General features: G+C 42.1%; 1 protein-coding gene across 4 annotated transcripts in view; it reads right to left on the minus strand.

Moving 5' to 3' along the window:
- Window positions 1–9,229, minus strand: part of STAU2 (staufen double-stranded RNA binding protein 2) — a 375,847-nt gene that overhangs the window by 365,308 nt on the left and 1,310 nt on the right. The gene's annotated exons all lie outside the window — the stretch shown is intronic.

Here is a 9,229-nt window from a genome sequence, read left to right on the forward strand (position 1 = left end):
AAAAAAAAAAAAAAAACTCTCAAAAAAATACTAGGAAAGAAAAGGAAAGCGTTTAATTCTCTATAATGTTAATTTAAATTTAAGTAAGTATGCATAGCTAGTGGCTACACTAATGCACATAGACAACCGCAAAACCATACTGCACAGTGTAGACCTGGATTGTTAAACAAAGTCTCTTCTGGTTCTAGAGTTCTAAGACAACCCCAGCAAAAGTGAAATAGTTGAGTCAGCAGATGTAGTGGTTAAAGTACTGGATTCCCATATAGCTGACGGAGGTTCAAGTCCCGGACCTGGTGGCTTGAAAATCACACTGGGCACGTATATGTTTGTGCCCCGATTGTTCCAAATCCCAGAATAATGGAGGAAGGGATTGAGGCGTGGCCATCTCCGAGGGCCATTTCTCACTTTCCTTCTCACGTCTCTCTCCTGACAAGTGCAGTCACCTACGGCAAAGACCTTGGAGAATAAAATGGGAGTAGGGTCTAGAGGGTGGGGGATAGTGAAACTTTTAAGGACAAATGTAAAAGTTTCAGTTTAATATTTAATGTCAGCTCCCCTTGCTACAGTCAAGTTCTAAACAGCTTTGTTCCCATCCTCTATATGATTAATTAATCCAAAACATGAAGTAACATGCACAAGTAGTCTCTTGAGGTTGTGGAAAAAGAGTACACAGTAAGATTTCCTAGCTGGGTATTTTCTTTTGTTTGTTATTTTTGTTCATTATCATCAGTATAAAAATAATATACATGGGAGAACAAGCAGTTAGTGTAATGGCTATGTCACTGGACTCCCACGTAGTCGACCGCGGTTTGCATCCCGGGCCTGGTGGCTTAAAACTCATGCCGGGCACGTGTGCGTGGGTGCCCAAGATCCCGAGAGGAGAATGGAGGAGAAGGGATTGCGGCGTGACCAGCCCCTCTGGGGGGTGATTTCTCGCTTTCTGTCTCTACGTCTCTCTCTGTCTGTCTAGTGAGCGCACGCGCCCTATAGCAAAAAAAATCTCTCCCCCCAAAAAAATAAATAAATAAAATAATATACATAGGGATCAGCAGATGGCGGTAATGGCTATGTCATTGGAATCCCAAGCGGTCAACTGCAGTTCAAGTCCTGAACCCAGAGGCTTGAAACTCATGCCCAGGGAATGTGCATGCATGCCCAAGACCCTGAGAGGAGAATGGAAAAGGAGGGACTGCAATGTGGTCATTCCCCCAGGGCCTGATTGATTTCTTGCTTTCTGTCTCTTGGGTGAGTGCACACACCCTGAAGAAAAATCTCTCTTAAAAAAATAAACATGTACATTAAATTTTCACATAAAATGCTGTTTAAAAAAAAAAAAGTGTCACCATCACAACACATCTCATCGTTACATTTGAGTTTGCTTCCACTTGGCACTATTTCTTTTGATGGGGTATATCTCTTCTAAATTTAACTTAGAAATAGGTACCAAAGAGATACAAGAAAATCCCAATTTAAAAACAGTTAAGTCAGAGGGCCAGCACGTGACATAGTGGTAGGGTGCTAGACTTGACATGGCCAACTGGGGTTCAAGTCTTGGACCTAGCAGTTTGCTCTCGCTCTCTCTCTCTCACTTTCTCTCTCTGACTCTCTCTGGTGAACGAACACATGTGCCCCACAGTAAATTAAGATAATAACAACAATAATAATATATTAACTACATAAATAATTCTTTAAAAAATAAAATTAAGTTAGCCTCACAGCTCAGCAATTAAGAGGATCCCACAAGGCTGATTACAGTACAAATCCCTGCCCCAGAAGCTTGAAAAATACAGTGCTGGGGCCTGTAGGTGGCATGGTGGTTAAAGGTGCTAGACTCCCACCTGGCTGACCGCGGTTCAAGTCCTGGACCCAGCGGCTTGCTTTCTCACTTTCTTTCTCTCTCTCTTACTCTGTCCCTCTCTGGTCAAATTAAAATAAAAAGTGAATAAATAAAGTTAAATAAAATAATTCTTAAAAAAAAAAAAAGTGTCCACCCAAAAGCTGAACAGAATGGAAAAAGGAGAGAGAGGACTGCAGCATGACCACGCCCCATTGGCAGGTAGCCCCCATCCCTGTCTCCCCTATCAATCACACAAGCCTTCTGGCAACAAAAAAGATAAAAAAAAAAACAAAAGATGAGGTTATTAAAAAGTGTAGTAATAGTCTAAAATATACTATTACTAAAAGTACAAACTCAATCCATTTTTTTTATTGAAAGCAATTCATTTGGAAGGTAAAGTAAGTCTCCAAAAGCATCTCAGTGATTTAGTGTTCCTGACTTTCTAGAAATTAGCCTTATTTTATTAAGCACTCTCAACTTGGAGAAAGACTACACTGCTTTTATTTATTAAATCTCTAAAGTTACAACCGTGGGGGCCAGCAGGTGGTGTGGTGATTAAGGTGCTGGACAGTCCTCCACACGGCCAACCACGATTTAAGCCCTAGACCTCTTGGCTTGCTTTCTCAGTTTCCCTCTGTGTGTGTGTGTGTGTGTGTCTCTCTCTAGTCAAATTAAAATAAATGGATGAATAAATAAAAATTAAATACTTTTTTTTTTTAGGTTATAACTGCTTATCTACATACCTTTATGTATTTCTTTCACATTAGTGTTTAGTAACACTGGTGTCTGATTCTAAAAAGTAGGCACAGTAAGTTATTGAGGTACATTTTTTTAAAAAAGTTCTATCCAAAAGTATCTTATGAAACAACAAATGACAACACCTATTCACTTTAAAAAATATATACAAGGGACCAGCAGATGGTGTAATGGTTATGTTACTGGACTTCCACATAGTTAACCACAGTTCAAATCCTAGACCCAGGGCTTAAAACTCATGCCAGGCACGTGTGTGTGCGCATGCACGCCTCAAATCCCACAACAAAAATGCAGGGGAATGGGCTGCAGCATGGCCATTCCCCCCCCAGGAGTGATTTATCACTTTGTTTCTCCGTCTCTGCCTGTCTCTCTGTCTCTTTGGGGAGTGCACATGCCCTATAACAATACCTATCTTAAAAAAAAAAAGAATATACACCATTTTATAAGCTAGTTCTTCATAATTACAAAATAAAAGCTACATAATTTAAAACATAGGCAATGAGACCAGCAGACTAGCAGATGCCATAATGGTTACATCACTGGATTCCCGCATAGTGAACCGCAGTTCCAATCCTGGACCTGGCACTTTAAACCTCATGCCAGCACATGTTCATGCAAGCCTAAAATCCCAAGAGAATAGAGAAGGGATTGCGGCATGGCCATTCCCTCAGGGGGTGATACCTCGTTTTCCATCTCTCTGTCTCTCTCTCTCTGGTGAGTACATGCACCCTATAGCAAAAAATCTCTCTAAAAAATAAATAAATAAAATAAAACATGGGCAGCTAGTACATTCTTAACAATACTCTGAAAGGGGCACAACAGGTGGCTTGGTGGTTAAGGCGCTGGGCTCCAACATGATCAACCTTGGTTAAAGTCCCTGACCTGGTGGCTTGCTTTCTCACTTTCCCTTTCTCTCTTTCTGTGTCAGTCTCTGGTCAAATTAAAAAATAATAGCAAATAAAATTAAATAAATAATTATTTTTAAAAAACAATACTCTGAGACACCTGGATAACATCCAGAAAATACACTTCTTCATCCCAGAGGTTCTATTAGATTCACATAATCTGCAACTATACTACGGACAATCTGGAATGCCAATAGCGGACTAGGTCTTTAAGTCTGTTTTTTCTTTAAAGACATGTCCAGTCTACTGTCCTATATTTTAAATGAAATATCAAAACTATGGGAAGACCTGCTGCCTGGGAAGAATTAAAGCCCTACCTGCATCTGCAATGTGCCTGCTGCTATAACCCACCACTGTATTCACTACGGTTGGCCCATCTCATAACTTGTAGAAGTATAAAAGTAAATCTATACAATCCTCAATAATTAAACACTGCTTTTTAAAAATAGCAGTTACTCAGGATCAGCACCTGGTGTAATGGCTATGTCACTAGACTACCATGTAGTCGACCACGGTTTGAGTCCCGTACCTGGTGGCTTACACTCACACTGAGCGTGTGTGTGTGCATGCCCAAGATCCCGAGAGGAGAATGGAGGAGAAGAGATTGAGGCCATCCCCCCTGGGGGTGATTTCTTGCTTTCTGTCTTTCCGACATGCGCCCTATAGCAAAAATCTCCCCCCCCAAAAAAAGGCACTTACTAAATTACTAGCTATACATTTTTTATATCTGCACCCATCCCTCAAATGATGGGCAACTGTCACATAAACATGATGTAACAACACAAAAAGCAGAAACATCTACTATCACAATGCTTTCACTACAAACTACAAAACTATCAATTCTAAGCTTTTCACTCTAAAAGGTGCATGGAGTCCTTTTAAATATATCTTTCATTTTAATTTTATAAAGTAGGTAAAGTAGGTACCCCAAAAAACTGCTTTTATAAAAAAAATCATTCACTGTAAGTTTGAATACATTCTAAGGCCCTAAGAAAGACTGACTATATGGAAGGTTTACTCCATGAACTATTCCAGTGAAAAACTCCACAGAAGCCAAGAAAGGGGAAAAAAAGAACGCTAATCTCTTTAGACACCTCTTTCATATGCAGGTGCCATATTTTGCTATCTTTTACATAAACTCACTTAATCCTCACCACTTTGGCATTTTAGGTGTTAGTGCCATTTTTCTAGAGATTGGGTTATTTGCCCAGAGTCACACTGGTAAGATTAAAATCCAGTTCAGCCTGGCTCAAAGTCTTCCTCTCTTCACTATACACTAAATTATGAAAGATTTTTGCCATCTTAAAAAGTTTCCTGTTGGGAACCAGCAGTTAGCGTAATGGCTATGTCGCTGGACTCCCACATAGTCGACCACGGTTCGCATCCCGGACCCGGTGGCTTAAAACTCACGCCAGGCACGTGTGCGTGCGTGCCCAAGATCCCAAGAGGAGAATGGAGGAGAAGGGACTGCAGCGTGACCATCCCCCCTGGGGGGTGATTTCTCGCTTTCTGTCTCTATGTCTCTCTCTGTCTGGTGAGTGCACGCACTCTATAACAAAAAAACCTCTAAAAAAAATAATAAAGTTTCCTGTATGGGGGACCAGCAGTTAGCGTAGTGGCTATGTCAATGGACTCTCATATAGTCGACCTCGGTTTGAGTCCTGGACCCAGTGGCTTAAACTCATGCCAGGCACATGTGCGTGTGTGTCCAAGATCCCGAGAGGAGAATGGAGGAGAAGGGATTGTGGCATGGCCATTCCCCTGTGGGGTGATTTTTCACTGTCTCTCTCTCTCTTTCTGTCTGTCCTGTCTTTCTTTTGGGGGAGCACAGCCGCCCTAAAACAAAAAAAAAAAAAAAAAAAAAAGACCTCTCCCAAAGAAAAAAGTTTCCTGTATGGGGCCAGCAGGAGGTGGTGTGGTGGTAGGGCACTGGACTCCCACATGGCTGACTGCGGTTTAAGTCCCGGACTTGGAGGCTTTCTCTCTCTCTCTCACTCTCTCACTCTGTCCCTCTCTGGTCAAATTAAAATAAATAAAGTTAAATTTTTAAAATTTCCTGTAACAGGGCCAGCCCAAGACACTGTGGTTAAGAAAGCTGGATCCCTCATGACTGACTGACTAACTGACTGAAGTCCCAGACCCAGTGGCTTGAAAAACACAGGAGGTGTGTGTGTGTGAATGGCCAAAATCCCAAGAAGAGAATGGAGAAGGGATTGTGGCGTGGCCATCTCCCCTGAGGTGCTTTTTTGCTTTCCCTGTCTCTATGTCTGTTTCCCTCTCCTGTGAGTGCATGCACCCTCCAGCAGACTTAAAAAAAAAAAAAAAAACCCTTGTATAACAAAACCAAGAGCTCAACCTCTAGGACAACATAATAGCAAGATTTCTATATATAACTTTCGGGGAGGGGGGTTGGGCAGTATTCAAATTCAAACCATACATACACAAATATAAATATTATGGATTTTAGACACTCATCTCATATTTTCTTTGGTACTAAGAGAGACACAAAGATATCTATATGAGATTAATCATACTGTGCACGTCTCAAATTATCCAATCTAGTATTAACAGAGCACAACTTTGCAGTATCTAGGTGTGTCCTTCCCTTTGTTGTGCTCTTTATACATAAATAATCAGATACCAAGCACTCATAGGGTACCACAAAAAAAAAAAAAAAAAAAAAAAAAAAAAAACAGGAGAAAGAGAAGAACAGGTGCAAATAGAAAAACCTAACATGGTAGCCAACTCTATCTTCCACAATCGAAACAGCAAACCAAACAGCCTCACTTTTTCTATTATTTATAAAAGTTTGATGACTGGGACCAGCAGGTGGCATATTGGTTGAGGTTTTGGATTCCCACATGGCCAACCATGGTTCGAGTCCCAGACCTGGCAGCTTGCTTTCTCACTCTCTCTCACATATATGCACACGTGCCCTCTAACAAATTTTAAAATGATGAATAAAGATAAATTTTAAAAATGTTTGATGGCTACAACTATGTTGTTTTGTTGCGTATTGTTTTTTGAGACAGGGTCTTACCATATTGCCCATGCTGACTGGCCTCAAACCTAAGATCCTCCTGCCTCACCCTCCCAAGCAGCTAGGGTTACAGGTATATGCCACTGGGTTAGGCTAGGTGGCTTTTTTATTTTTGTTTTTAATGTATTTTATTTCTTTCATGTGCAAGAGAGACAGTAATATAAAAAGGGAAAGACAGACAAAGAAAGCGGCCAATGGAGTCTTGACACTGATTCGCCTCCAGTCTCAGTCAGCCCCAGATCAGGATACACGTGTCCAGCACCCTCAGAGGTCTCCACACTTGAAGAGTGAACTTCCCACATGGGATTGCCTCACAAAGCACAGTATTTTACCACTGTGCCACCAACTGGCCTCTAATTTTTTTTTTTTTTTTTTGAGAGAGAGAGAGATTGTTGCTATAGGGGTGCATGCGCTCACGAGAAAGTTGAGAAACCCCCCCCAGGAGGGATGGCCACCCTGCAATCCCTTCTCGTCCATTCCCCCCACAGGACGTAGGGCACACATACACACACGCTCAGCATTTGTGAGTTTCAAGCCGCCAGGTCTGAGACTCAGCCACATGGAAGTCCAGCACCCCAACCACCACGCCACCTGCTGGCCCCTGGCCTCTATATTCTTTTTTTTTTTTTTTGAAAGTAGACCAAGCTACTCTTTCCTAGAATTTCATTCCAGACCAACAAAGCAAGCTAAAATGTAAAATCCATACTGCTTCCCATGCTAAAGCATTTAGGAGTAGGAGGCCACTCATACATGTAATTTACCCTTTTGAGGTCTAAGAAAAACATTTTGTATGTGTGATAAAGAGCAAATGACAGGACAGGCAATGGCATGGTGGTTACGGCAGCTGGACCCCACATGTCTGGCTGTGCTGTTTGAGTCCCATACTTCACTACTTAATGAACCTACCAGGTACATGTGCACGTATGCACAAAATCCCAAGGAAAAAAAATGAAAGAGAAGATATTGTAGCACTGCCATACCCACTGGGTGGGCATGCTCACTTTCCCTTGGTTTCTCTCTTTGGGGAGAACATGTGCCCTATAGAAAACTTAAAGGAAAAAAAAAAAAAATGATGGGCCAGCCACATAGCCTAGTCGTTGAGAGAGCCAGATCCCACATGGGCCACCTTGGCCACTTCGGCTTGAAAAAGATACAAGATGTGTAAGTATGTATGCCCCAAATCCCAACAGAAGGGAGAAATGGAGAAGGGACTGCTGCCCATTGGAGTATTTTCCCCCTTTCCACTCTCTCACTGACCAGCACAAGTACCCTCTAGCAATAACAACATAAAAAGATAAATGGTATGTAAAACAGTAACAACTCAATCTGAGCAAAGGTTACTAGAAAATTCTTTGTTATTCTTGCAACTTCTCTGAAAAACTGAAATGATCTCCAAATTAAAAAGTAAAAACTTAAAAACTGCTTAGTATTCTATTTAACACTACATACTTGGATTATACTGCAACATTTTAATTTTTACAAAGACCAAAAACTATTGTTGATGGAAACATGCTCGGATTTGTGAAAAGCATGTACCATATCCTACCTAATGGGCACTGAGGAGTACATTTCAAACTGCACTGCCAGGTAATGAATTGTGGCAATGGTGTTGAATGAAGCTGAAACCCTAACAGGAGAGAAAAGCACACACACCATGTAGTTTGGCACAATTGCTTCATGAATTTAATACAGGCCTGCTGCAAAATGCAGCAAATCTACAATTCATGTGATATGTGATAGCTCCGGTTTGCAAAAAAACATAGACACACTGGAACAATGAAAAACTTGCCGTAGTGCAACCCAATCAAGATGCAAAGTCTCGGTGATTTTTATTAAGATTGTCCCACTGCAGCTCAGCTCACAACAGCGTATCTGAATTGTCTGAAGCAGCCAGGGACGAGGAAGAAATCTCTCTGGCGAGAAATGTTACAATGTTTTCCCCTACAAGGTTACTATCATCCTGTTTCCTTCTCACAACCTGGATTAGAAGTACCCACGACATGCTTTCCTAAAGCATCAGGACGCATCAGAAGCCAGGACAAACTCAGTCTCAATTCACAGAAACTATGGAATCAAACATTAAATTAGAAAGGTTCTCGGTTAACAGTGAAATACATTTAAAGAACCACCTCTATTATTTCTGCAGGAACCACCCACTTTAAAATCCTTTAATAAATTCCCGGGTCTACCCTAATTGGATGCTCCGTCTCTACCCATGCATAATAGTTCTTAATCTGTTGAGGAGGGGGTATTTATCAGGTCACAGCAGGTATGGACCCCTTGCAAAGAAAATTACTCACAATGCAAAATTCTGCACATATTTCCAGGGACTTCCAGAACCCCATGGCCATCATCCCCGCCCCCTCCCTAGAATCCCAGCTCTGCGTCCTCCCTACTGCCTCTGCGGAACCCCCCTGGCCCCTGGCTCGGCTCGCCCCTGGGGAGGCTGGAATCCCTGCCCTCACCCAGCGGGTTCTGTAACTGAGCTTCGTCTCTTCGCCCAACTCCCTTCACCCCGGCAAGGTCACTACTGCCAACTACCCCTTTAAGCCGAGCCATCACCGTAGGAGTTGGTCCGGGCCACAGAACTTGCCTGTCATAGGATATATTTTGTCCCCTCGGCCCCACCTACCATCCCCGTTCCGGCGAGTTACGTCTTTACCACTTGCCCATTCTACAGAAATAGCCGCC

The sequence above is a fragment of the Tupaia chinensis genome, unplaced genomic scaffold, assembly GCF_000334495.1.
Source record: "Tupaia chinensis unplaced genomic scaffold, TupChi_1.0 Scaffold000002_1, whole genome shotgun sequence".
NCBI lineage: Eukaryota > Metazoa > Chordata > Mammalia > Scandentia > Tupaiidae > Tupaia > Tupaia belangeri.